We start from the raw sequence: 6,888 nt of genomic DNA, 5'->3' as shown, positions 1-6,888 counted from the left end.
CTCCCCCTTTTTTTTAACTTCTGTTTTTGAACAGTCTTGGGTAAAGAAGTAAATGATACACCAGCCTGGTCTACAAGAGCTAGTTCCAGGATAGGCTTCAAAGCTACAGAGAAACCCTGTCTCGAAAAACCAAAAAAAAAAAAAAAAAAAAAAGAAGTAAATGATACAGATTGTAAAGGGGACAATATATTCATTAAGAGTTAGAAAACGGGGTGGTGGTGCACACCTTTAACCCCAACTCTTGTAAGGCAGAGGCATGTGGATCTCTGTGTTCCAGGCCAGCTAGGGATATACAGAGAAACCCTATCTTGAGAAAAGAAAAAAGAGAGAGAGGAAAGCTTAGTGTAGTGGCATATGCCTCTGATCCAAGCACTTAAGCCAAGACAGAAGGGTTTGAGTTTGAAGCCAGCCTGATCTGTTCAGGGAGACCCTATCTGGAAAATAAAACATGAAAAATTTAAAAGACTTTGAGTTGGTATTGGGGTCAAACCATCCTTGATATGGTGAAAACCGACATTACTAACATTACTGTGCACCTGAGGAGTCTTGCCAGCATGGCAGGCCTTTGTGTGTGTCTCTGCTTTTGTGTTTTCAAAGAAAAACCCTGAGCTGCTTCAGAGAAGACCGTGGCTGTCTGCCAAAGGAGTCCTGGGTGTGCATTCCTGGGTTCACGTTCACTCTAGTGGCCCCAGTGGGTCCAATTTCATCAGATGGGTGTATTGTCAATGATTTAGCAATCCCATATCCCAGAGTAGGGGCAAGAAAGGACACCGACAATTATCCCAGATGCCTGGTCCAGTGTCACTCTATTGTAGCCGGTTCCCTACATCCTGCTAATCAGGATTGGTATGATTGTGGAATCCTGGCTTTGTCAGTCTTGTTCATAAAAACAGACAAAAGGAAAGAGTTACACTGTGGCTTCCTCCTGGCTTGCCAGCCCAGAAGTCTACAATAAGTAGGGTGTGGTCTTCAAGAAGAATGCTGATGCATGCAGATCAGGAATGTCACTGCAGATTTTCACGAGTGTTCCAGGACTCCTCATGACAAGGTTATCTGCTGCGTTAGTGTTGTAGTCTGTGGCTGTCAAGCATGTTAGGACACTGGTGCGTGCCTGGCTGTGAACCTGCTGGGCTAATCCTCCTTGAGTATACATTTTGCAGACTTACATTGCTTTATGTGCTGCTTTAAATCCTCATGATATCTAGTGACTGAGGTTAGACAGCTGGCATCCCATCTTCAGATGCAGAAGCAGGCTGAAATTAAATAGCCTACTCATGATCATATAGCTGCTCTAAGATGATGTAAGAACCTAAAGACAGGTGTCCAGATCCTCTACTGTGTGACTGTTTCCTTTGAAATATAAAGGCCTTAGAACCTGTTGCTTGTGTAGTGGGAGTTAATGCAGAAACAGCCACGTGAAGAAATGTAGGCACAAAGCCCTGATTGTGATCATGGATTTAAATTCCATTGAAATTTTAAACCCATGTTCTACAAGATTGTTAATAGACCTTCACTTAAGACATAGGCTTGGAGATGGCTTAATTGGTAAAGTACCGTATAAACATGAAGACTTGTGTAAAAAAAAAAAACTGGGCATGGCAGCATGCGCCTGTAATTCCAGTGCTGGAGAGGTGGAGAAGGAGGATCTCTGGGGTTTGCTAGCCAGCTGGTCTAACCCTAATCAGATTCAATGACTGCTCCAGTCTCTAAAATAAGGTGTGTGGAACTGTCAAGAAGGCTCAGCAGGTCAAAGCACTTGCTGCCAAACCTGATGACTGGAGTTTGACCCCTGGCACCCATGTGGTGGGAGGAGACGATTGACTCCTGCAATGTGTCTGATTTCCACACATATCTGTGTCATGTGTGCATACACAAACCAAAAATATAAAATTTTTAAAATAGAAAATGAGGAATTGACCTCTGCCCGCCCGCATTAATGTATATACACACATGAACATGTACACACAATATATAAACACAAGTTATAGCTTAGTTGATAAAGTGCTTGCTTTGCAACCACTAGGATCTGATTTCAATCCCCAGAACTCACAAAAATGTCATGAGGGGCTCATGAAATCCCAGGGTTGGGGAGGCGGAGACAGGTGGGTCCTGAGGCTTAATGACCAGCCAGCCTAGCCTAGCCTACTTGATGAATTCCAGTAATTCTGTCTCAAAGAAGAAAAAAGTGGATAGCTTCTGAGGAATAGCAGTTAAGATTGCTCTTTGACTTCTGCACATAAATGCACCCCCCCCCATTTCTGAGAAATTCTAAACCAATAAATTGAAAATTTTATTCAGACTACCCAGGTACAGTAGGTGTCAGATAATCTCTCTGAAGGGGGAGAACTTGGCTGTCACACACTCTTGACCACACTGTCTTCTCTCTGGGCAGGAGTCGGCACCGTTCTCTGAAAGTGCTGCCAACAATTAGAAATATGAGCAAAAGATAGGTGGGAGATAAAAGCTGGCAGTGGTAGTGCATGACTTTAATCCCAGTGCTTAGGAGGCAGAGGCAGGCAGATCTCTGAGTTTGTGGCCAGCTGGGTCTATAGAGTGAGTTCCAGGACAACTAGGACTATACAGTGAAACCCTGTTTCTAGACTCCTCCTCCCCCTCCAAAAAAAGAGGTAGATGGAATCTTAAGAAAATGGTCCAATCTCAGGATGAGCCAAGTCTTTCTAGAACTTCAGTCTGGAAAGTACCAGTAGACCAAGTGAGATCTGAGCCACCTGCATCAGTCTACTGGCCTGCTTAGGGATGGGTGTATAGTTCAGTAGTAGAGCATGTGCAAGACCCTGGGTTCAATAATCAGCATGCACTCCCCTCCCACAACAATTGCTTATTGCCTTCAGTCCCAAAGAAGAGGATAAACAGCAGGGTGAAGATTCTCACTCCACCCACCTGACGTCATACTAGCCCTACAGACTAAGCTGTGATGGGTTATTTCTCTCAGTGCTAGGGTCAAACCAGGCAAATGGTCTAACTGAGCTAAGTTTTCTGCCAGTATTTAGCTCTAAAAGATAACTAAAAACAAAAAATTAAATGGCTCAGTGGTTGGAGTACTTGTTGCTTTTAGAGGACCCAGATTTGATTCTTAGCATCCATATTGGGAATCACAACCATCCTTCACTCCAGTTCCAGGAAATCCAATGTCTTTTGGTCTTCACAGGCACCCACATGCTAAAATATACACCACCAAAACATACATAACAAAATAAATCTAAAATATCTTTAAAGACGTAACCGTAATACAAGTATTACACATAGGCAACACTGATTAAGTTTTTTCTGTCATCAAATGTTCAATGCTTAAATACGGCATCATTTCTTTTCTCACTGATGATTTGTTTGAGTTAGAGCTCTCTATAGGTTTTAGACCCAGTCTGCAGGATTGGCAGCCTCTCATAAAACATGGAAACCTTTGAAGAGATGGCTACCATGCCTTCATGGGCAGTGTGACTACAGAGTTGCTTTTTACTGAAGAACTTAAGCCAGGTGGGCAAAATGGCTCAGCGGGTAAAGGTGCTTGTTGCCCTGTCTGACTACCTGAGTTTGGTTCCAGGGACCCTCCAACTCCTACAGTTTGTCCTCTAACATCAACTGGAATGTCATGGCGCATTCACCTTGGCACAAATGTGCTTGCCCCCAGTAAATAAATAAATAAGTGTAATTCTAAAAATTAAAACCTAAGCTACAGGCTTGTGTAAATCAAATGTTTCATGAAAGAGTCAAGGTTACAGATACAAAATAGAACCATGCATGAAACTAAGATTGCACACGAGGACCTGCAAGATTCATGTAGTAGGGACAATATGCAAAGCGAAGACACAGGAACCTGGTTTAGAAACACCAGTGTCCGCAAGGTGAAAACAATTATTCCTGCTACTAAGGGAATGCATTCGTTTCTTATAAGGATATTCTCATATGTGGAGTGTTGGAGACGTTCCGTTGGTAGAGCGCTTGCCTGGGTTTGATTCCCAGCATTGTAAATCCAGTGTGGTGGTGCACACCCTTCATCGCTGCATTTGGGAGGTAGAAGAAGGGAGAATAGTGAACTCGGTATCTTGCTTGGCTACATTGTGAGTAACCTGGGCTACATGAGACCCTGTCTCAAAAATCAAATGGAAAAAGTTACTTCTGAACTCCAAAACAGTTACTTCTGAACTCCAAAACAGTAATTTTTTTGAAATGTTGAAGTGAATGTATTTGGAAGGTTTCTGTATGAATGTACTTTTTACTGAGTGCATTTAGGTAAACCTGGTTTCACTGGGCTACAAACCTATATAGGTGCCCTAGTTTGCCTGGCACTGCCAGTTTTGCTTCTTATCCCGAGATCCCATCTCTCTAACACTCCCTTTCAGTCTTAGGAGTGTCCCAGTTTTGAGGCTAGCCAGAAAGTATCTTGCTGGCCTAAGGAGGCCTTTCCCAACCCATCCAGCTCCCAGAATCACAGGCTCCCAAAGCTATCATGTTTTAGGGTTTCTATGACTTCCATGAGACACCATGACCAAAGCAACTTGGGGAGAACTTCCACACCACCATTCATCACTGAAGGGAGTCAGGACAGGAACTCAAACAGGGCAGGAACCTGGAAGCGGGAGCTGATGCAGAGGCCATGGAGGGGTGCTGCTTACTGGCTTGCTCCTCATGGCTTGCTCAACCTGCTTTTTCACAAAACCCATGACCACCAGCTCAGGGATGGCTCCACCCACAGTGGACTGGGCCCTCCCCATCAATCGGAAATTAAGAAAATGGCTTACAGCCAGATTTTATTGAAGTTCCCCATCTAGATTGTGTCAAGTTGACACAAGCCAAGCCAGCACATAGCACAGTACAGACTCATGTGGTTGCTTGCTGAGTGCCTTTTCTGTGGATTTCTCCACAACGCTGCACTCAGATCCTTGAAGGGGGTGAACATCATCATGGCTGCTGTGCAAAGCCAAAAAGCCTGGCACATTCAAATATTGTACTACAATCGCAAAAGACCCGCCTTAGACTCTCAACAGGTGATCCTGGCATAGGGTAAGGGACATCTGTCTGTTCTGGCTTCTTGAGAAGCTGGCAACTCTAGTGAAGCAGTCATGGGTGTGGTAGACAGATTATTTTGGCTTTATTCCTTGATTCTTTGGTAATCTGATGCCACGGTGTCTCTCTAAAACACCATTTTGTCCCTACTTCTCTGTTTGGTTCTAGTGAGGCTGGCCACATTTGACTCTGGTGATGGATCATGTGATCTAGCCCTACGCTAAGCAGTCTATCATATTCCCTAGCCCCACTGATTAATCCAGCGAGAGATACACAGGGCAGCTAGAGATATTTTTGCTAGGGAATTTTCTTCATAAATGCTTAAAAGGGTTTTGGGCCTTGATGTGGCCATCTTGTCCCTGCTTTACATCTGAGTGAGAAACTGGCAGAGCACAGAGTTCTGCCTATGCTGCACGTGCCCTGATGTAGCCATGTCTTTAACTCAGATACTCTTGGCGTTTTTAGTATCTATGAACTCTTTTTTTTTTTTTAAGGCATGGTCTCACTCTGTAGCCCAGGTTGACCAGGATCTTACTTCAACTCTTGGAAATCCTCCTGCCTTAGCTTTCCAGGGGCTAAGGTTACAGGTGTGAGCCAACATGCCCAGCTCTATGAACCATTTTTGCTGAAGTGACGATGAGCTGGGTTTTCTTTCTTTTATTTTTTTTTCATTTATTTTATGTACTAACCATTTATTTAACATAGTTCCCTCTTCCCACATCCTGTTTATCCCCCCATCCACTCCTCCTCCATTCAAAATGGGGCAGGCTTCCCATGGGAGTCAACAAGGCAAGTCATTAACACTTTGAGGACCAAGCTCCTCCCCCTTCATCAAGGCTGGGCAAGGCATCCCTGCATGGGGAATAGGATTCAAAAGACCATGAACTGGGTTTTCTATACTTGCATTCACAAATGAAATAAATTTCAATCCTTAAGCCCTATGCTTCTCAAACACAGGCAATGTGGACATAATAATCCAGAAGTATTTTAGAGCAGAGAGTACATTACTATAGGCACAGAAACCATCTTTCATATGCCCTAATAGCAATACGCTTTCCTCTATGTTCAAATTCAGTCATTTCTTTTCCTTTTGACAGGTTGGGTTAGAGATTAGTTTTTTTAAAACTCTTTTTTTTATTTAATAGCACTTTTTAAATTGTTTGTATTGAGCTATTTATTTTTCTCCGCTCTCTCCCATTCTTTCCCCTCCCCTTCTACCCTCTCCCATGATCCCCATGCTCCCAATTCACTCAGGAGATCTTGTCTTTTTCTATATTAGAGATTAATTGCAAGGTAGAGTTGGTCTGAAAGGTTTCCTTTTTCTGTGAAACAGGAATCTAATGAAGGGGTCGCCATGTGTGAGAAAATCTGCCACCTGGAAATTGAAAAACATACCTCCATATGACAAAATATACCTCCATATGACAAAACGATCAAATTTTTGTAGAATTATTGGCAATGAACCAAATCAGTTCTGGATTCTCTCTTAAGAAACAGTCATTCTTGCCAGGACTGAAAATGCATTTGGGATGTTTAGGCAGGAGGCTTATGATTTTGGGGCCAGTCCAGGAAGAGCATGTCTTAATGAGAACATAATGAGAGCATGTCTTTAAAAAAAAGTTTAACTCTTAGAGTAGCTATTTTAGGCCATTATTTCTGAAAAAAATTAACCAGAAAGATTAGTGAGACAAGTCCTCTTTTGTAACAATAAAAGCACAACATCAGAGTGGACAGTATTACTTAGTAAAAGTCTGGGGAAGCAAAGCAATCCACTTGGAGGACAGTGGGACCCTGAGAACATTCTGAGGCAGGCGAATGTTGGTGAGCTTAGTTCTAATGGTTCTAACTGGCCCCTCTGTGGCT

Source organism: Arvicola amphibius, chromosome 5 (genome assembly GCF_903992535.2).
Source record: "Arvicola amphibius chromosome 5, mArvAmp1.2, whole genome shotgun sequence".
NCBI classification, from domain to species: Eukaryota; Metazoa; Chordata; class Mammalia; order Rodentia; family Cricetidae; genus Arvicola; species Arvicola amphibius.
Note: the sequence above shows the minus strand (reverse complement) of the source record.